The sequence below is a fragment of the Polistes fuscatus genome, unplaced genomic scaffold (genome assembly GCF_010416935.1).
Source record: "Polistes fuscatus isolate 324 unplaced genomic scaffold, CU_Pfus_HIC Scaffold7, whole genome shotgun sequence".
Taxonomy (NCBI): Eukaryota; Metazoa; Arthropoda; class Insecta; order Hymenoptera; family Vespidae; genus Polistes; species Polistes fuscatus.
In genome coordinates this window covers 4,998,016-5,021,425 of record NW_025113151.1, presented here as the reverse complement: position 1 = coordinate 5,021,425, position 23,410 = coordinate 4,998,016, and the positions used below count along the sequence as shown (strand labels likewise).

At 31.2% G+C, this 23,410-nt stretch overlaps 1 protein-coding gene and 1 non-coding gene across 2 annotated transcripts in view; both read left to right on the top strand.

Moving 5' to 3' along the window:
* LOC122523872 (neurotrimin-like) overlaps window positions 1–23,410 on the top strand; it is a 232,764-nt gene that overhangs the window by 101,478 nt on the left and 107,876 nt on the right. The gene's annotated exons all lie outside the window — the stretch shown is intronic.
* Window positions 171–291, top strand: LOC122524501. The gene has a single exon (XR_006305560.1). It is a non-coding gene; the product is annotated as a U5 spliceosomal RNA (small nuclear RNA).

The window sequence follows — 23,410 nt, the reverse complement described above, 5'->3', positions numbered from 1 at the left end:
TCTCATCTTTTTTCATGAAGAATCATCCAAAATTTTTAAATAATATAATACCTTGAAAAATAATTATTCTTTAAAATGCATTTCTTTATTCACCCATTTACCATTAGATGAAATCTCTTTCGCAGGTAAAATGATTCCTAAGTTACTATAAAACCTACCTAAACCCCCATACAATTTAGTATAAATTCAATATGTCATATAAATCTTTTGCCTTTTACTAAAGATTTTCGTGGAGGGGAATGACGCTGAATATATAAACCAATTTTTGATTTGCCTGATTTCAACAAGTCAGGTGACACATATGAATTTTTAAAATTAACTTTTAGCCCACCCTCAGTATTCTAAATGTTCTATAACATTCTCCCCCTTGTTCAATAATCATTCACAATTCATCTAGTCCTATTAGAGATGCAAGAATATTGTCAGAAGTTTCATTAGTTCGATTTACATTGGTATTCCTGTTTTCCTATTTTTTGACTATTTCAACAAAACAGAGAGAAAGAAAAGGGACAGACAAAGATTTTACAAAGGAAGAAATAAAGAAGAGTATAGGTGAAGAGGGATGGTTGGGGTGGAAAAGAGTCAGTAAAGGGAAAGGGGAGTTTTAGAAGGTTGAAAAAGGAAAGACAAAAGCGCTGGAAGAGAGGACAGAGGGTCGAATTCCCAGTAGATCACTGTCACGCGGCGAGAAGCCAATATAAATACCTCAACGCCTCGCCCGGTTTCCACTAGTCTTTTCTCCTCTCTCTTTCTCTCTCTCTCTCTCTCTCTCTCTCTCACCCTATCTCACTCACTCTTTTCTTCTATCTATCTATCTATCTATCTCATTCTCTCTCTGTCCTATTGCTCTAGGACATTTGCTGTGTTGCTGTTGCCTCCTGCTATCCTGTAACCCAGCCTGTCCCGTTTGTTTTCCAGCACACGGTGTTTCTAGAAAGAGCTCGAGACTGCAAATGCTTACAGGGTGGGAGGTGGTGGTTGTAGGGTGGGGAGAGGTTTCAGGAGTTTGAGGTGGCTTTTGGAAGGTTGGAAAATGGTGAGTGTAGAATAGGGTGTGTTGAGGGGTGGTTGAAAGATAAAAGGGGGGGAGAGAGATAGCAAATACAGGAACGTCGCGTGCTTCTGCGACGCACGTTTCTCTCTAAGTTGAAAGGAATCATAGGTAAGAGAGAAAGAGAGAGAGAGAGAGAGAGTTGCGACTAAATTATTCCACGCGCACGTACCCATTCTTTCTCCTTATCCCGTCTAGACCTCCTTCCAACAACCCCAAAACTCACCCCATTCTCTCTCCTTGGTACCTACATACATACATACATCCAAAATGGCTGCTTTGAGATTAAGGAGAATTCGTTTACTTCCCTGAGAAATCGTCTAATATTTTTCTCGAAAGTCTATCAATTCATTCGTTGTATACTTTCTTTTATTAGTATTATTATTAATTTTAGCTTGTTAAACTCGATTACGTATTTATCATTTTTTAAAAATAACGTTATTATAAACTTTTATGCTCGAAATATAATTTTATTTGTATTGTATCCTAAGAATGAGACAAATTATTGGATATTATTTTATTAGAATATAATTTCAATCAATTCTAAATCTTACAATTACTAAAAATAAAAAACTAAGAATAGAAAACAATATGATAATTCATTGTATTCTTCCTTTCCTTCTCTTTCTCTTTTTCCTGTATAAATTCGTGCACTCACATCGTGCGTACTTCATTCTATTTTTTTTTTTTATTTCAGTTCGAGATACATAGCATTACTCATACTTCGTAACTCTTGTCACATTTATTCAGAGCAAAACGTGTTATACATTACTTACACACACATTTACATGCATATACACAGATGCATACATCAAACAGTCGGCCAATTCATTTTTCTCGTCTCGCGAGCAGTAAGGACACCTTAAATCAATAGTATCCTATCTGCTAAACCGATTCGTGCTGTGACTAATTTGCAAGCTCCAATGGTCTCGATTCCGGTGTTATACCGATCGATGTATCTATCCTGTGTTCCCGATTCGCAAATTAACTCAATTATGTAGGTGAAATCCTTCGATCGTGTTTACTACTAGTACAGTCCTATTACTTGAAATACCTGACACTTAACGTAATCTAAATAATGTTATTCTCTTTTTAATCTTCTAATCTATAAATCATCGAATTCATACCTATGATCATCGCGTATTGGATGAATTTTATATATGAAATTAAAAAAATTTATTTCAAATGTTTAACGAACGCAAATCGTACGCAATGTTACAAAAACAATACAAATTGTCGATTAAAATCGAATTAAATGGATTATTAAATGTCAACGAAGAAACGTTCGAATGATATCGATTTAAATCGTATTTGAAAGAATTAAAAAAATCACACAAAATTACGAAGTTTATATTCGTGTAAAATTTTCGAGTAGTTTAAATATTAACGAGATCGAATACCAGTCGATACGATGACAATTAATATTATTATTTTTTTTTATTATTAATCACTTTTGAAATTTAAATACTTTGTTTTCTCGTGTTTCTCTCTTTTTCTTTCTCTCTTTCTCCCTTATAATCCAATAAATGTTAAAAAAAGGTTATTATTTTGTCTAATCTGTAAAAAGCATGAAATCCTTTGAACAAGCTTACTGCGTTCGAAAATCGTGTTAAACTGTTTGAAAAAATTCGATCATGGGGATTATACGAAAGGATTACAAAACATCAGCCTACACGTAAAAGATTAAAACATTGAACAAATTAAATTATCAATCTGTTATCAAGGATAAAATGAAGAGAAGTATAAAAAATAAAATCGCGTAGAACCCACATGCGACTGAAGTGGAACTTCTTAAGTTTTTCTTGTTGGTTACTATATTGAATTATTAGATTATTAATTATTTTTTTCTGTATATTTACAATTTATTTAATAATTAAAATTATTATAAGTATCTGTACACACGCACACACATGACATAATTTAAATATTTATTTCGCTATATATAAACCGATGATATTGGGTTTGAATGATCCCCTGGTTATTATGTTATTGTAATTATTTTTATTATAATTTTTTTCTAAAGCATATTTTTTAAACTCTTATGACATCATACTATTTCTAATAGATTAAAATACGTCGAGTATATATATTTTAATTTTTTTCTGGTAGTTAAATAAACTATATTTTTCTTGAGATATATTAGGACAAATAATATGCAAAACAATGTTTCATTAGAAACATTTAATGTACATCCGCGATATTCCATGAAAACAATTGTCAGAATTGTCTCGTGCCTTCCATGCCGTCTCCCATAAGCACAAAATCATTTACTTTTTGTCTCGTTTGAAAATTTTCGGTACCTTTCCAAAAGAAATAGTTTATTTCAAAACATAGAGAAATTTATTATTACGTCGCTGTATAATATTACGCAATCAGGCTTTTTAACTTATTTTATATGAGTCATCTTACCGCTTGAGAATTCGCGTAACAAAATCAATAAAAAATAAATAGAATTCTTTTAGTTGTTTATCTTCAGAATTTAGTAGGTAAATATACGGTCGATCGATACGCACGTGTGTGAGTACATGGTCTAGGTCACGTCCTGTATAGCGACGGGACATAAGTAATGGTAAACATTCCTTTAAAACTTGTAGGATAGAAAAAGATCGAATATTCAGCTTAGTTCGGATCGTTGTTATGTAAACACGTATATCGTTTACGTTCTTGGTATATTATTAACTGTACGATTGAATTATTTCAATAATGGGTGTACGTATTTAATTAAACTATAATTATATGGTCAATGGGACAATAACCTAACCACGTTGAATTATTACTTGCTATCAGATTATTAAAATCAATTTATTTATTAAGTAATCATACATTTGTTATTTGTCAAAATATTTTCATTATTTTCGATTATTTTAATCCATCTTTCAGTCAACGATAGAATTCCTTGATGAAATAAAGCTAGTGAATTTAATATCTAAAGAATTCAATTAACTTTCTATGTACCTTATGTAAATAAATATTTATTTATATATATTTAAAACCAATATGGAGGCTTAGTAAATGAATTTGATAATATATATTCATAAAATATAACATAATACATTTTAACGATTAAATCCAACTACATTTAAATATAATTATTTTGAATAGCATTAAAATCGTTCGTAATGTAATGTTCGTAATGTAATATATATTTGTCATCGAGTGGGTATACTTTTTATAAGAGAAAAATTAAGTAATAAAAAGAACGCTTATTCGTGAGTTCCCACGACGACGTTTCGTCGAGACTGGAAAGGTGTCATATAGGCGAGCAGGAAGACTGAATTATTCCACGTGCACACGCCTATTTCTTTTCTTCTTCCGAAGGACGAAAGCCAGCGAAGCGAGTGGGCCCCTTCGCTCGTTTTTCATTCGTCTCGTAGGACGAAAGGTGCCCTTAGGAACAAAGAAGGATAGCTGCTTCAAGAGAGAATACACTGCGTGTGTATATATGTGTCGCATGTGTGAGTGTATAAAAGAAAGAAAAAAAGAAAGAAAGAAACTAGCTTCTGTTCTTTCGAAAGGTCCTGCGTTACGATCTTCTCTTCTTTTCTTTCCCATCTTTCTCGTTTCTCGAGTAGGGAGAATATCTCGTCACGTACGTCCCTGAGAGTCGCGTGTGTGGAATTAAGATTAAACTTTTCCTTCTTCCTACGAATAAGTCCAAGCAGGGAAAAAAAGTAAGCCTCGATTCCAGATCGAGTTAACGAACGATATCTCGATTGCCCCCTTCACCCTCCCCACCATCCTTTTTTTTTCTTTCGCTTTTAATGTAGTCTTATATTCTCCAGTAATGTGGTGTTAATGGTTTATATTATTCATATTTGATGTTCGATCAATTTATTCGCGATAACAAATTCATAAACATTTTATTCATTTAATAGTATTATCACCATTACATTAGTTATTGACGTAAATTCCAATTTAAATAATTATTTATTCGTGTTTATCATTCAGGATATAAAGAGAGAGAGAGAGAGAGAGAGAGAGAGAGAGAGAGAGTCAATCGATTTAGTACATTAAATACAAAAATAATTAATATTAAATAATTCTTTTTTGATAAATACATATTAATATATTATTATCGTCATTATTCATATTTATATATTTTATGAAAGGAAAAAAAATATGTAATCAAATTTAATTAACATATTTGAAATATTTTATAAGCCAATTAAAAATTTGCATAGATACAAGTAACTAATATAATAAATTATTGTCTCGTTAAATAAATAATTATAATATGTATTTCGTTAAGGTGCATTCGTTCCGTAAAAATAGTGGATTTATTTTTGATTTTCGTATCTGCTTTTCTATGACTTTTCTTTTTTTTTCTTATCTTTATAATGCATGAAAAATATATATTTTAGGAATAAATGATAAATTTAAATCGACAAAACTGATATATATATATATATAAATAAAATATTATTATAATAGTTATATTAAGTTGTTTCATTCTATAAAATTTAAAATTTTGTTCAAATCGGTTTGCGAGTTAAGTAAGAAGTCTTAGAAATGAATAAAAATTATATTTCTTATTCCGATCGTTAGCGTGGGTTAGATTCGTAAAGAGAAAGAAAAAAGAAAAAGAAAAAAAAAAGAAAAAACGGTGGATTTGACTTTGATCTTCGTATCGGCTTTTGTGGGTAGGTAAGTACGTCGTGATCGGCTTTAACGTTCTCGAACGAAGGATTTCCGCACCACGCATTCGAATCCTCTCGATGATTCTTCTTCTTTTTCTTTTCCCCTCTGCGCGCGTGAGAATATCCTTCTTACGTTTTTTATCTCATTTTGATCTATCACCCATCTTTTATTTCTCTCTTTCTCTTTTTTTTTTGCGAACGACTGCTACAAATAATCTTGGAAGTAGTACTTTATCGATTTTTAATTTAATATAATTTATTCTTTCTTTTTGCAAAGAAATTTCTAATCCCTAGATTAAACTGATAAAAATGATTAGAATGTTGTTAGATCAAATATATGATAAAATATTATTAAAAAAAGAAGTAACACGATTCGTAGAAAGGAAAATCGAACGATGAGACCGTGTTCTCGTATTTTTGTTTAAATAGGCCAATGAAAACAAAAAAAGGATAGTGAGAGTCAAAGTAGCGCCCCATCCTCTCGGCTTTGTTTAAAAATCAGTCAGGTTCCTGCCATTATCGGAGTAACGGTATGGGATTTAAAAGAAAGCGCAGACTTGTTTCGGAGTCGAGAGGGTAAAGGTATTGTTTTTGCTAAAGATGCTGAAGCTTGGGCTAATGAAATTTCTTTGATTAAAAATTCATAACTCTTCCTTGGTAATTAATAATTTATCTTCAAATTTAATAATGATTTATTAATAATAAGTATAAATACGTTCTTTGCGCGTTTATTATTAATTACAATCGAATGGGTTTATGTTATAATTAATAAAATTTCAAAAAATACACATTTTCTACTTTAAACAATTATGAAATATAACGTACAGTAAATTCCCTCTTAATATATATTTACAAGGCTGCGCGCCATTTTTTTCGGAATTTTCCGAAGTAGTAATAGTCCGCACTCTTCTTCCAACGCTTGTACTCTTAGTGCCTTTATAATGAACTCTTTATTGGGCCAGCTACCGAAAAGATGCTTACTATTTTTTTGCCGGACTACTTCGAGGACACATATTCTGAAAAGAATGACAAATCACCATTATTATATCACAAAAACGCCTTATAGACGTGAGCATAACGTAAATTACTGACAATGAAAGAATAAATATCTTTTTTATATATATAATATTGTATATTATAATATATAATATAATATAATATATTAATTGTATATTATAATTGTATATTATAATATTATAATATTTTAATTATATATAATAATATATTAATTATATATATATATATAATATTGTAATATTATTATATTCACATTGGCTGCATATATACATATATTAAGAAACGGATTCTTATGTGGAAATGCTTTTTCCTATAACTAGCCAATAAAGTTTTCTTATTTTTATTGGCTTAACCACGCCTTTTATTTTATTTAATTATTTCAAGCATCATAAAGCTAAGCTTATTCCAATTACGAGAGGACTCGATGTTCGTCGAATTTACGTTCTACATATAATTTAAAAAAAATATATATATATGAAAATATAATACAATAATCATTAAATGCAATACACACATACATATTCTTATACCCAATAACGTGTTTAATATTTTATTAAATGTAACATATGCCCTTCTATCCAGATATTCATTGAATTAATTATATAATATATTCACTGAAAAAATAATTAAATTAAACTTCAGTATAATAATCATCGAACGATTATCTAATTAGCTATAAAAAGAGAATGTTGAAAACTATCAAGAATATACTCTGACCACTGATATCAGTAGCAGTTGTATTACCACTATCCTTCCACCCCTTTCACTAGTTTTAGATAATCTAGAATTGGGGGAAAAGAAGGGGTGAGAAGCTTAAAGAGTAAGAGAGAGAAGGGTTGGAAGGTAGGTAGGAAGGAAGGAAGGAAGGAAGGAAGGAAGGAAGGAAGAAGAAGAGAGCTCGGTTTAATTTTCTATCGTTCCCAAGGCACGCTTTCTCGTCTACCTCGAAGGAGCATTACTTTTATCACCTTGATGATCGGGGGATGATTTTATTGGTGATCCCGTATGCCATGTGAGTAGCAGGCGGGGTGGTTTAATGAGTCGGTCTTCCAACCCCTCGTCCTATACGTCCTCCACTCTCCTCGTTCCTTCTCCTCGACTAGGAACGCAAGCTTCCTTCGCTACCCTTAGCTATCCCAACTCACCCCAACTTCAACCCCAGACCCCACTCGTTCGTTCGTTCTCCTTTTCCTTCGTTCCACGCCACCGAATTCACCCACCCAACCTTCCTTCTATCAACCCCTCTCCAACCGCCCTCACAATTACGTCGCGCGTGCTCCGACTAGAGAAACCTTCACCACCAAGGAAGAAAGAGAATCCAGAGCAGGGTAGTCTTCGATATCTTTCTCTTTCTCTTTTTCTTTCTTTCTTTTTACCTTTTTCTTCCCTTCGAAAATCTTCGCCTAACCCCTTTTCCATGCTTCGTTTTCTCTCTTTATCTTTTTTCTTCTTTTTCTTCCTCTTCTTTCTTTTTTTTTTTTTTGACTTTTTCTGTTTTTGTTCTTTTCTTTTCGTTTCTTTCTTACTTTCTTTTCTTTTCTTTTCTTTCTTACTTTCCTTTCTTTTCTTTTCTTTTCCCGCGACCTTCGACTTCGCTCTTTCTTTCTTTCTTTCTTACTTACTTGTTCTCTTTTTTCATTTTTTCCACCTTCCTTCCGTTTGTTATATTTTCTACCCTCCATACCATCTCGTATTTCTTTTTTTAACGTTTTACCGTAGTGAGACTGATATGTTAGAAAGAGATCTCTCTCTCTCTCTATCTCTCTCTGTCTTTTTCCATCTTTCTTTCTTACACTCGTTTTGAAGTTTCGTTCGATTTTAAAATACCTGGAAAACTTTTACTCTCAGTATCATTGATTTTTTCTTTTCCTTTTTCTTTTTCTTTTATTTATCTACTTACATTTTAAAACGCTGTATACTTTTTTTACTAGGGTTATAGTTTCTTTCTTTTTTTCTTTAAATAAACATTTCCATTCGATATTGAATATCGTATTTATTACGATAAAGAAATCTACCAACGCGAATAACGATAAAAAATAATATCACAAAAGTTTTATTATTTTCCTGTCGACAACGTACGTAAGTATTTATACATATATATATATGTAATATCTATATCGAAAGAAGTAAGAAGAAAGAAAAAGAAAGAAGAAAAAAAAAGTAAGTTCGATTTACAGTCACGTAAAAGGGAAAGAACTCTTTAGATATACAGTTCGTTGGCAAAGGGAAAAGATTTTTCTGTAATCCGATCGGAGACGATCGAAAACGATCGCTGCTGACTCGAGATGGACAAGATAAACGTACGTAAGCACAGTATTCGCTGAGTTTCCCCTTACGAAAGTTCAAACTCTCTCTCTCTCTCTCTCTCTCTCTCTCTCTATAACTTTCATTCTCTATGTTTCTCTGTCAGTGTTGGGAAGTAGTTTGTTGACACACTCTACCAACATCCTTGGTTTCGCTTCTGAGAGAATCGTGAATCGGTATCGACGACGACGTAACCTACCTGTTTGACAAGCATAAACTGATCAGCATGCATATAGAAACTGCCCTTTCACATATATACACATACATATACACATATACGTACACATAAACTTTCCTCTCTCTCTTTCTCTTTGTAACATATTGCGTTTTTCCCGATCCAATAATTTTGCCCATATTACGTTTCATTTTATTCACCATTTTCAAAGTTCAAAATATAACAATTTGTATAAACGTGTATAGATATTTCGTTTTACAAATATATATATATTTTTTTTTATGTAATTTCATGAAAATTCATAAATTCATATTATTCAATTGTTACGTTTCGTATAATATTTAAATTAAATCGTATTAATATTATGGATTGATATATTTAAAATAAAACAAAAAATTAAAACCAAAATTAAAAAAAAATGTAGAATATTCGCGAGAAGGTAATAAGTAGAAATCGTTGGGGTAGTGTTTAAGAGGTGGGGGAAAGGGAAAGGGTAAAATTGTGGAGAATTCGAGTCGATGGAGCGCAAACGAGATTTCTACGCTGGGTATTCTTGACTCGATTTCAACGATGATTATGCTTAGTATACCTGACGTATACTAATTGTGGTAGCGCTCTTGCCTATTTCGTCGCTCGAACGGAACGTCTAATGGAAACTATCGTGGCGTACGTTTACAACGCCTCGCTACAATTCCCTGTACACAATAGATCGTAGTGAGTGAGTGAGTATGAGTGTGTAAGAGAGAGAGAGAGAGATGGCATCAGCGTTTCTCGCATCGTTCCATTCCCTTTGGTATTCTCATCCCTGTTCCTCACCCTTGCCCTCCGATTCTGAACCTCTCCTGCTTTGGGACGTACGCAAGAATCTAATGGTTAAGCATTAGCTCGTCGAATATTTAACCGGAATTACGAAGAATTAAGTTAACGAAGGATGTATTATCATTTTAAAATTGTCTTATTATTTAATTAAAATTATTGTTTTGTTAATTATTTCCAAGAAATATTTATATGGGAAATTTTTTCCGCATATTTCTATGCGTATTGTTTTATTTTTATTTAATTTTCTATTGTAATCGTAGGTACGTAAAAATTTGTGTAGCATTATTGTTCGTGTAATAATTTTTTTCAATTCTATGCTATATAATTTTTTTATTGGATATGTAAAATGTTAAATTAAAAAATGGTTTAATTAATTAATTTGGTGATTTATTATTTTATTACAATGTTTTTACAACGTAAAAATTAGTATAATATTTAATTGACATTATAATTTTTATATTATAAAGGATTAGCTAATTATTTTCTTACAATTTTAAATAAGATGAGAAATAGTTAATATAATAATACTATAACTTTTCGACTATATAATTGTTTTGTTAAATATAAAGAAAAATTAATTGTAGAAAATAAAAGTAATGAAGGGTGAGAGAAAATTCAAGAAGTGTGTATATCAATGTTTCTAGAATTATTATTGATAAACGATTTCTTTTATAAGTACCGCTAAGGAAATGTTATTCTTTATTTGTCGTGTGTGTGATGATATGAGTATGTGTGTGTGAGAGTTTATCGTAGGATGAAAGAGAAAGAATCCGTTTATCTAGACGGGAGTGCATGTTTTGTTTGTAAGGTGACACCGCTTGGACCTATCACCTCTTGGGTGGTCACACCGAAGTCTCTCGAACATTTCCAATCTGGAAGTGCAAGAAGAATCTAAAATTTTTATGATCGGGAATGATCGGGAAATTTCGAGAAAGAATACAAGGAAATGACGAGAGACGATAGATAAGTATATATAGGCGGCGAAAAAGGGCCCCAGCGTGCGTTTTGATGTTGAATTGTTCTTACGACGAGTGTTTTGTGTGAAAGAAGACGAAAGACGACGGCAGCGAAGAATTAAGTACGACGGTATCTTCGCTAATTACGACGTTTGAAAGTAACACACAATACAACGAGTTGCTTAATTGTTAATTTAGATTATAGATACTTACTATTTTATTCTATCTCATTTCATTATATCAAATTAAACCTTATTAAATATTAAATAAATAAATAAAATTAATAAATAAATAAAGTAAATCTTATACATATACAGTGACTCACGAAAGTATTTGAACATTTGCCACATGATATATTTTATTAATTATTATATAATAAGTATATTATATAGAACACTTACTGATATATTATTAATATTGGACAGAGGTATGACTCTATAGATTATACTGGTATAGTTTCAAGCAAATCGAAATATATTATATATACAATAGTTATGATTTATTTCTTACATACGTAACGATTGGTGAAGCCACAAATGTATTTGGATAGAAATAATTTTTAAACCTTTAATATTTAGTATAACGTCTTGTAAGCGATTATGCATACTCTTTACTAAATTTTCCATAATACTTGGTGATATGGAACTCCATACTTCGAGTATTTTGTCTTTTAAATTTATTTTTGATGTTATATTAAATTTTTATAATTCTTTTCCTATTGTTGCCCATAGATGTCCAATCGGATAAATATCAGGGCTTTGTAGCGGTGTTATTATTAAATATATATTATTAAGATAAAATAGATATATATTTCGATTTGGTTGAAACTATACCTGTATAATCTAGAGAGTCATACCTCCATGCAGTATTAATAATATGCCAGTAAGTGTTCTATAATATACTTATTATAATTAATAAAATATATCATGTGGCAAATGTTCAAATACTTTCGTGAGTCACTATATATATAAACATATTCTTATATAAACGTTCTGATTTCTTCATTTTGTTCTCTACATACATATTAGGTAACTCGCACTCACGTGATATTTTCCTCTTCTCATTTGTTCTACTTTCCTGAAATATCTTTCGTTTAAGAAGAAGGCTACCATTCTCTTTCTCTCCATTTTATATTCATGAAATTTGTATTATGCGTACACACACACACACACACACACACACACATAATATATACAATACATGCATGAAGATACATAGTATATACATAAAAATCAGAAGAAAGAGAGAAGAACTCCGTGAATTTTTTGGATGGACACGAGATCATATTACGTTCGTCCGTGTGGAAACATAAACGTAAAAAGTAAAACAATGTTTTCAGAATAGTATAAATGTTAGCCATAGTTTATCAAGGGTCATCTATTTCTATGTGACTAATAAAAAAAATGAAGAGATAAAAAGAGAAAATAAGGAACTTCTCTGTGAGAATTGGAATGAAAGAATATATTAGCAATAATAATTAACAATTCTAAGAAGGGAGTAAAATATTTAAAAATTTAGGGTATAAACATTCTTGGTCTTATAATAATCTAAATATCAAATAAATGCAATCCATGACATAAAATAAAATATTAAAGTGATCGATAAAAAAATATTAATAATGCATACGTCAATTTATTTTGTCATTTAATTATTCTTAAAGTTTTTACATTATATACAAGAATATATATATATTTTTATTTTTAATTAATGTACATAGTACTTATTTTTTTGTGCGCTTGTTTTCATATAACAAATAATTTGTTAAATATTTCAAATAGAAATATTGAAATATTTCAAGCAAAAAATATTTCACTTTGACCACTAGAATAATCACTGTATTGTATTCAATATATTTGAAATCCATTTAAATAGAAACGTAGAAATATTTCAACCAAAAAATATTTGACTTCGATCACTTGGATATTCGCTTTATTGTATGCATCATATTGAAGAAAAAAAATTGGATAAAATATGAGAGCTCGTATACTGCGAAACTGTAAATTGTTTGACAAAAGAGAAAGAATAGACTGATAAGAAAGTTAGAAGGGAGGAAAAAGAAAAAAGAAAAAAGAAAAGAAAGGGATCATCTCGATATCGTTTTATTCGTAAAGGAAAGAGCTTTTCTCGAAGTCGAGTAGCAATCCAACGACATCCCATTTCCCTTTGGTCCAGCTCGTAAAACTGTAAATCCACGCGTCGAATGACGAATGTTAATCGGATGCGAAGAAGTATGAGAAGAGAAGAAAAAGAAGAAAAAGAAGAAAAAGTAGAAAAAGTATAGAAGAAGAAGAAGAAGATAGAGTAGGAAGAACGGATTTATTTCTTTATCCTCTTTTATATAATTTTACTATCAAATGCAGAAAAATGTACTTCCGAAGGAACATTCTAAGGATACCTATCATACGTATCTACGTGCATTTTTCCATAAAGAAGAAGAAGAAGAAGAGGAAGAAGAAAAAGAATAGAAAAATAAGCAGAAAAGTTTTTCTTCTTATTGTTTTTTTTATTTGTGTATTTTTTCTTTTTATTTCTTTTTTTTCTTTTTAAGGAATAAGATCACTGGCTGACAGTCGATATGGTACACCATAATATATCATTCCAATGATTCGATCATAAGTTACGGAGTTTCAAAGTACACGAGTGGATTTACGATAGTGCGTGAAAAGTTAGCCGCTGATCCGGTTCCAAGTGGCGGAATTCACTCTTGCACTTTTCAAGCCAACCCCATAACTCAGAAGAAAGAGAGAGAAAGAGATAGAAAAAGAGAGATAGAGATAGAAAACGTTATGGTAATGTAATAGAGAGTGAGAGATACGATATCGTTACGTTCGCAAATTTATTTCCAAACGAGATGCCATTAATTTCAATCCTTAATCGAATCAAATGCGAATATTCCTATTAAAGATTTTTAATTATCTTAAAGATGTCGAATATTTATTTATTCACACATTCATTTGTTTTTATATATTATTTTTAAGTTTTGCATATTTTACAATTAGATAAATGTTGTTCTTAATTAATACACGTTTTGTTTCTATTGCGCGTGTTTATGTACGAACGCGTCTTAATTAGAAATTTGTATATGCGAGTTGTAAATTTTGTATATAGAAGACTCGTGGTATTTAATGAAGAGTAAATATTATAAATTAATATCAATTTTGTTATTTTAGATGATATATCGTTTTCCCCTAAAAAATTCTACTTTTTTGTACGTTCATGTATAATTGCAAAAAAAAAAAAATTTTTTTTCGAGATCATAATTTTCCAATTGATAAGTAAATAGAATCACGTGATTTATATGTTAAAGAGAAAAGAAAAAATGTTTCATATTAAAATATTGATAATTTAAATATCATATTTAAATTAAGTATTTAAAATATCAAAAGATATTTGTGTGTGCTTTTTATTTTTTTTTTGTTTGAAAACGAAATTTGAAATTTTTTTTTATTACAAATGTAAAATAAATTGGTGAATAAATCCGTAAGGAAAGTAAGCTGAGGAATTTTAAGATAAGAATTTATCCCTCGAAGGGTAAATTCTTAATCGTAGCGAAAATCTCCGTAGCAGAAAGATCCTTACCGATCATTCTCCCCGTTCGCATTATCATAGTAAACTCGTGCTAAGAAGATGATCTTGGATCAACGGTGGAATCTGGTGTAAGGCGGCGACGGTAGTCGTGAGATTTCATGGTGCGTACTTATTTAGGAATATTATAATGAGAATGAAAGACAGACAGAGACAGAGAAACAAAAAGGGATAAAGAGAAGGAGAGAAAGAGAGAGAAAGAGATAGAGAATCGTAGACGCAACATTGCCAACATAAAGTAACTCACAGTTGTATGACTTTACATTCATGAATACAGGAAAAGGATTTTCAACGGACAAAAATTATATTCTATCCTTTGTAGAGATTAAACTAGCCACTTCTACAAACAATTTTAAAATCGTTAGAAGACCTTTTGAATCCTTTTGAATTTTACTAACACAACGTGTACGTTTATGTCATATCTTACATATCTACGCACACACGTACATACTACGTACAATGCGTGTTGTTAAAATATTTTGTTAGGTACGAAATTTCATCGTTTTTATTTATTTTATTATAGAAATTTGTTCGAATTAATTAATCTGTGTATATTTTCTTTTTTCTTTTTATCCTCTTTTTCATTTCTTTTTCTTTTTTTTTCATACCTTTGAACTTTATTTCGTTGAACAGCGAATCGTTAAAATTATTTTAGTTCGGTTCGAAAAATATATCTCATCGTTATTTGTTAGTATGAACGAGTTAAACAACTAGTAGTAGGAAGGAGTTGGGTCGCGAAGAGGGTTTGGTTATGCCGTTGCGTTGTTGCAATAATTTTCAAAAGCAAAATTTTGGAAAAATTTTCGAATCGTTTTAAAAGCCCTAGTACGACGCCGCGAGGCGTTATTCCAACAAATTTTACATAGTCCACGTCGGTGCACCGTGAATTATGCTTCTATTAAGTTCATGAATAATTTGCAGCTACGATGTTATTCCTGCATACGAGTCGCGCGTATTTTGTGCCACCCTACCTCCTACTCTTCTCCTACCTTTTCTATCCTCCTTTAAGAGAGGATTCTGGTGCTAGTGGAAACAAAGTCGATATTTATCTTCGAATTTTATTCCACCCAAAATATTTTCAAATTTTTCCTTTTTTTCCAAAACAAACGTATTGAACCGCAAGCAGAACAATCGTGTGTCGAAAATGCTAAATAAAAAAATTGAATTATTGAAAAATTTTAGATAGTTTATTTTTTTATTTTTCATCATGTTGTAAATAATTTTAATGTTTTTTCAGGAATAGTTGTATTATACTTTCGAATAGTATTAATAATTATTAAAAATAAGTTGTACCCCGTACATAGGTACGCGTTATTTTCATAATTTGTAAATTTGGAAGCTTTATAATATGTAATAAATATTGAAAAAGAATGGTGCGAGCGTAAATATAAAGAACCTTGAAAATGACCTCTTTTTTTCTCTCACTCTATCTCTCTGTTTCGAAAGACAGTAGAATTATGGATTCTACAATCGTTGCCAATTTGTTCACCGAGCCGAGCCATATTTCGACGTAGAAAATGTCGAAAAGCGATTCATGGTTGCTAGCGAATACTCGGCCAGGGCAAATTCAGAATTAAAACGCGAGATTCGTAAATGGAGGAGCCAGTCTGGAAGAATGCAGTCGCTGTTTTTAACGTGACAGAAGGAACAAAAAAATGGATGAAAAAAAAGAAAGGTAGGAGGTAGAGGGAAGAAGAGGAGGAGGAAGAGGAGGAGGAGGAGAACACGCTTTCGTTGGAGCACTTAGGGGATGATTTTTAAATTGAATCAAGCTTCGTGTGTTCGCAGTTCCGAAAAGAGTGTCGCTCGATTTCGGTCGAGAGAACATGTTGACGGACGACTTGGAAAGTTGATAAAGTTGGTCACTAATGCTGGTGATGTAGATGTAGATATATATATTATATAATATTCTCACACGCTTGAAACTAGGAAAATGTGGGTTAAACATTTGTATAACATGTTGAATAATATGGTGATAAAAATTCATCTACAAGTTACAAATGTTAGCAAGAGAGAAGTTTTGCCGAACCACTGAAACTTTCTCAATTATAACATTGTACTTTAAATATATATATAGATTTTATAATGCAATGTTATTAATTAAGTGAATATTATTTATGCATTTATTTGCTTCTATATTTCAAACTTATTACGGTGCAATAACTAACACAAATTGATACGATTTATATAACGTATTTAATATTATTGATAAGTTTTTTTTTTTATATCATTCGATGAGATACACACATAAATTATTTATTTAATATTTAAAATAACAATAGTAATAATAATTTTCAATTCAATTATATCGCGTTGTTATTCAATTTAACGCTAAATATTATATAAAACGACCTAAGAAGCGAGAGTTTTCCAACAAGAATTAAAATTCTCCATTAGATGTTATTACACTTTCCTTAATTTAATCAACAAAAATGAATAATTATTAACAAATTCGCATTATTATTTACAAGTTATTTAATTAATTATGTAATATTATATTTCAATACTAATAATGTTAAATTCTTTTATGTATATATGATTTGCGTCGTTGAATTTACCGTTAAAAATGGTAATTAAGATGTTGACGAAGAGCACGAGGGAAAGGGTTCAGGTGGCGTTAACTTTCATCAGGAATGTCGTGAGGAAACGCCTGAAATATCCTTGTCGAGAGGTTAGTGGCACGCAGGGCCAGGGCCAGGGCGCATCTTCCCAAGGAAATTTCGAGGTGCTTTTAGCTCTTGTGGGCGGTCGCGTACTTCCGGTTTCCGCAATCGCTTAGGGTGGCGACGAAAACGTCGTATGCCAATTAAGAGGACGTCCACCGTGCTAAAGGACCCGACAGCTTGCTGGCTAAGTGGTTGCAATACGTTTAGCCGGAATGTGCTCTAACTTTCTACACTCGTGACAGGACGGACGTGGAAGTGAGGGTTGAAAGGGGTAGAAACGGCCTCGAAAGGGATTCCCTATCTCTCTCTCTCTCCCTCTCTTTCTCTCTCTCTCTCTCGCACACTCACTCTCTCTTAACATCTTCGGTCTTATCTTCCAACTCGGCTACACTTAAGAAACTTCGAAAAATTTCATCTTACCTGGGTCCAAATAAAATTTCGTTATTTAATTGATTAATATCTACGGGTATAATTCTTTTTTGTTAGCTTAAAAGTAATATAATGATTTTATTTATTTTGTACAAAAATATATTAAGAAAAAACATATAACGAAGATTATTTTCATGTGTTACTAATATTAGAATTTTGTTAGTACTTATACGTGTCGGTATACCTGAAGATATATCCAATGATGAAATATTTTCTATCGTATAGAAATAAAAAGTCGTGCATATATTTTATTTAAAAAAAAATTATTCAACATATTAGAAGTAATCTAAAATGTTTTCAAAAACCTTTTATTGTATTATAAAATTTTACGAGTCCCTCCCTCCTCCTACTAAAAAAAGAAGAAAACAAGATTTTAAGATCCTCATAAATTTAGTGACTCTTTCTATGATAGTGTCGATAAGGAGGAACGCAGTATGCCAATTAAAAGGGACCTACCAGCATTGAGTCTCTGCAGTGACGTAGAAACAGCGAGTATAAACTGGGGGTTTAAAGGACTCGACAGCTTGCGGGCTAAGTGGTTGTAATACGTTTAACCGGAATGTGCTCCAACTTGCCACATGTATGGAGCTCGTAGGTGTAGAAGTAGAAGGGGATTTTGAAGGAGGAAGAGTAGAATGAGAAGTGGGGGGTATGAAGTGGAAGCAGGAAGAGTTGCTTCTACATTCTCCTTCTGGAGAAGTACACACACACACATATTACGAAAACATCGAACTATTCATACATACAGGGTGTCATTTTAAAATCTTAATATTATTCCTTAATTTTTAATGAAAATAATTTTCTTTTTTTTTGGGAAAGAATGTTTTCGTTTTGGAAAAAGAAATTTATGCAATATTGATGAAAAAGTTTATTACATGTAATGTAATTTTTTAAATTACATTTTAAACATATCATCTAATTGTTTGGTCTATAGGACAATTTTTTCAAGACGATTATTTAATATAATTTTGTAGATACTCTTATTTTTTGCGGCATTTTGATAATTTTTTCACACAAGTTACAATTAAATGAGCGTCTATTATCAAGTATACGGTATCTTATATAAACCTATTTTTCCATATACGAATTCGATTAATTGAATTAAATAATTAAACGAAAATAATTGAACATGTGTTTTGAAGATGATCTTATGTTGAATTTTTATATCAAGTTTGCAAGTGCGTAACATAAACCCTTCTTTCAGGCATTCGTTCAATCGATTTAATGCAATTATTTTAAAATGGAATAAACAAAAATTGTTTCCTATACAAATATACATACATGCATACATATATACGTGTACACATATTTACGTGTCTTACGTTTAAGAGAAAGAGAAAGAGAGTTAAAACAGTTTGCTATTGTATTATCGTGTTTGCGTGTAAAAGGAAGAAAAGACGATGGGGTACTCGGTTGGAAGAAGAATGTTGGAAAAGACGAGTAGAGTTGAACTTGACGTTAGCTATTGCTCTAGTGGTCCAGACGGATAAAGAAGGGAATGGGTGAGAAGATAGGAAAGAGAAAGAGGAATAAGTGGTGATGGTAGTGATGCTAGTATTGCTAGTATTGGTGGTGGTGGTGGTGATGTTGGAAGAATATAAAGACATACGAGAGAGAGAGGTAAGGTAGGGTGAGAAGAAGCGAGCCAGACTGGACGGCGCTGAGTTCGTCGTCGTCGTCGTCGTCGTCGTCGTAGTAAACAAAGCTGTAACTCTCCTCTCGTAGCAAGGAATCAATGCTTCGTGTTCTCTCCGACCTCTCCAAAAGGAACTAACTCTTCTATCTTTCTCTTTCTAGTTATTTCTTTCTTTTCTTTTATTCTTTCTTTCTTTCTTTCTTTCTTTCCTTTATCTTTTAACCGGTGCATGTTGATGCAGTTGAAAAATCGAACGAATTTGATTTAACTTCGCGTATTTGTATATACACACGTATCTATACATATACATGCAAATATACATGTAAGTCTTTTTTTGTGAGTATATGTGTATCCATGTATGTGTGCGAGTATTGGATGGAGAGGAGGAGAAGGAGAGAAAGAGGCATATTTCTCAGGAGTTGTCCTTCCTGTTTTCGAAGGAAGTCGTCCACGGTTCTCGGATGCTGCTTTTCCGGCATTTACTATAGTAGAACCTGTAGAAGCAAGCTGTGAGAGTCGTCTAAGTACTTCTACCGAGTACTAGTTAAGTGACTTGCGTTTAAGAGATAACGCTTCTATGGTTATGACGGAGCTTGAATTAACGGAGGAATTCTTCTCTTAGTTGCTTCCTTTGAAATTTTCCTAAATAGCCTATTGCTTCGATCGATCTTATCGAATATTCTTAAAGGATAATAATCATTTTCGTACATTGATTTGTGAATATTTTAATTGTTTTTATGATAATTGGTAAAATCGTATTTTAATTTTTGTATTTTATAACTTAAAAATGTTCATTAATTTATTGATCGTTTATGTGTGTAGATAAAAATGAAGATTTTTCGGATTTTGTACGTTGATCATTTGTTTTCTGCGTTAGATAATAATTTTTTGGAAAATTAGATTGATTTAGAATAGTTTGATATTGAAAAATGATAGAATCGAGTTACAAGTTGTATTTAGTAGAAGTTAAGTGAAATTAGGGAATTTGTCGAAACTTCTATTTCATGGATTGGTCTTAAGTTTCGAAATACTGCTTGAACATGTCCGTCGATAAAGTTAAAAGGAACGGAAGTAGCTAGACTCGCTTCTTTCACGGAGAGTGGTTTTTTTCCTAACTTTCTCTCTCTCTCTCTTTTACTCATGCTAGTAGTGTGGCGACGTCGCGGATCGACAAGTTCAGATCTTTTTGACCCTTGAAAATGGCATGAGCGATGAGGTCAGGCGAAACTATCGAGGCAGAACTTATGGAATACGTGGCGACATGCATCACGGATTATTTTTATAAGAGTGAGATCGATCGTGTGACGAGAGATTAGATTTTTGAAAATGCACGAATATTTTCGTTTCTCCTCCTCTCACTCCTCCACCTCTTCCTCCTCTGATGATGATGATGATGAGAGTTGATTTATAATACGTACGTCAATTATTTTTCGTTTTGTATCGATCTCGCGATTATCTTCCTTTCTGTTTTTTTTTTTTGTTTACGTTACAACATCGATTTCATAAATATTATTCAACATTCTCAAATTATTTTTACGGATCACACGGGGATACGTTTAATTTCGTTAGCTGGACAATTTTAGAATGAACAAAACGGTTAGGTTGACGAAAGATATTTTTCCCCTCTTTCAAAATTATTTTTTAACTAGGAGATTTTCTTTCTATTCTTTTTTTTAATATTTAAAAAATTTTTTTTTTATTTAAGATGTAACAAGATACGCCCCGTTGATTCTAGGAAAGTTTTGTAATCACCGAGAACACTCGACGGTAAAAGAAGATCAGAGAAAAAGGGTGCGAGAGAGAGATAAAGAGAGACAGAGAGAGAGAGTGTGAGAGAGAGAAAGAGAGAGGAAGAGTAGAAAGACGAGGAAAAAAATAAGATTGCAATAATAAGTTTTCGTAGGAGAATCTTTTAGACATGAAGAATTAATGAGTCGTTACCAAGGGTTTTAGCAATTTCCTCGAGTGCATCTTATTCTCTTCAACTCCCTTAACTTACAATCTTTCGCCATATTTATTTCCATCGTAACATCGGTCTTAATATTCTGTTCGTGTTATTGTGAAAATAAAATGAATTTGTCCAAGTTCGTAATTTTTTTTTGAGATGTTAGCATATTTACGAATAAATTGATTGGACAAGCTCCCATTTTTTTTTCTTCTAAAAAAATCGTTAGACAATTCTAATAATTAACAATTTTAACAAACAAAATGCATAGGATAATTATTAAATATACATATCTACGAAATTTGAAATAAAAACGTTAACTTACAAATCATTAATAATTAATATAATAAAAAAAAACGTGACCTTAAATCGCGTTTTGTTTAAAAGTTTAAGCACGTGGGAGCTAATAAATCTCAATAGTATCGTAGTTTTGAGTTACGCATTTTAAACAGCGAGTCGAAATCGTCTGACGATGTTAAAATGTTTAATCGCATAATTTAAAAGTTCTTCTTTCGAATGTATATATTTACGAAATATAAAGGGAACGTTGATTTTTTTATTTAGTCGTTCTCTTTTGGCGAAAGTTTCTTAATCATCAAGTGAATTCGTGCGAGAATCACGAAGAATTCAAAAGAATTCAAAAAGGAAAAGAATTTGCCGCCAGTCTCGGTAAACAATCCCCATGGTAAACTTACTTCTTTTGTTTTATTATTTTTCACAATTCTTTTTTCTTTTTATTCGGTTATACGTTTTCTAGGTCACGTTATGGAGTGCATACAGTTGATTTTAATGCCCTTCGTAATTGAATCAAGCTTATTGTTAGATAGAATGAAAAACTTTGAATTTATAATATTTAGCGAAATAAAAACAATAAAATATTGATAAGTAAATTAAAGAATTATATGAGTTATATTATATTTTATGAAGTGCATACATTTAATTTAAAAGTCAATGATAATACATGATAATACAATTTTATGGTGCATAAAAATCACACATATTTATTTTTTTCTCTAATTACATAAATTTGTATTTAATATTTAAATAAAAGTGTGGAAAAAAAATTCGTAATGCAGAAGTAGAAAGTACAATATTTGGGAAAGAAAATCAAATTAGGGAATTTAAAAATATACACATACACACATTTATTGTATACGCATTCACACACACACACACACACACACACACACACATTTATCAATTTAACTCTTTCAAAGAAATTATATTATTTCAAAAAGTAAATACAAAATGATGGAAAATTATTTGTCCGTCAAGCTTTTCATGTAATATCATAATTAATTCGACTTTTGATGGATTTATAAACGCATACATGCATACATACGTATCTACGTACATAAAGATGAAAACGAAATAATATATATAAATATTGTTGATTTTATGTTCAACCAAGTTGAGAAATTAATTTTCATAACTTTAGATAAATATTAATCAATTATGTAGAAAAACTTTTAATTACATTTTCTGATTAGTTTACCCGAACTAAAAACATCATTAAATATTAATCGATGTACAGAATAATAACAACTTTTATATATTAAACTTTACTTATTGATTACTATTGAATGATAACAATACATATTCAGAATAAAATTTCAAATAATTTTTACTTTTTAATAATTTCAACATTGAAAATATTGTAAACAATATATATAACGTTAGAAGAAATATAGAATAATATAATATGATAAATAAAATAATAAACGCCATAAAATTTTTTTAATCGTGTCTAAAAATATAAAAAAAATTTAAGATAATTTCGTTGTCTCTCAAATGAGATTAAAAAGTATGTATGTAACAAAAGAACGCAAGGGGAAAAAAAAAGAAAAAAGGGAAACAGTTAGAAAAATATAATATAATAAAGACAGTAAAGAACCACATCACGTTCTAAATCGAGTCTCGTCATGGGGGATATCGATGTGATTGGGTAGAGTGAAGAAAGAAATGAACTATTTTTTATCGAAGTAACGTTGCTGTGTAACAATCTTCGATTGGTTTAAGTACTTACTAACCAGCTTGACCGATGAAGCTCGCTTGGGGAGGAACTACTATCGATGAGGAGTAGAACCTGTAGAACTCTTGGCATCGCTCAGTCGAGGTCAATCGTTCGTGACGAAGGTTCTATGGGTGTATGGATGAAATGAAACGCCGAAGCAAGCAAGCAAGCAAGCT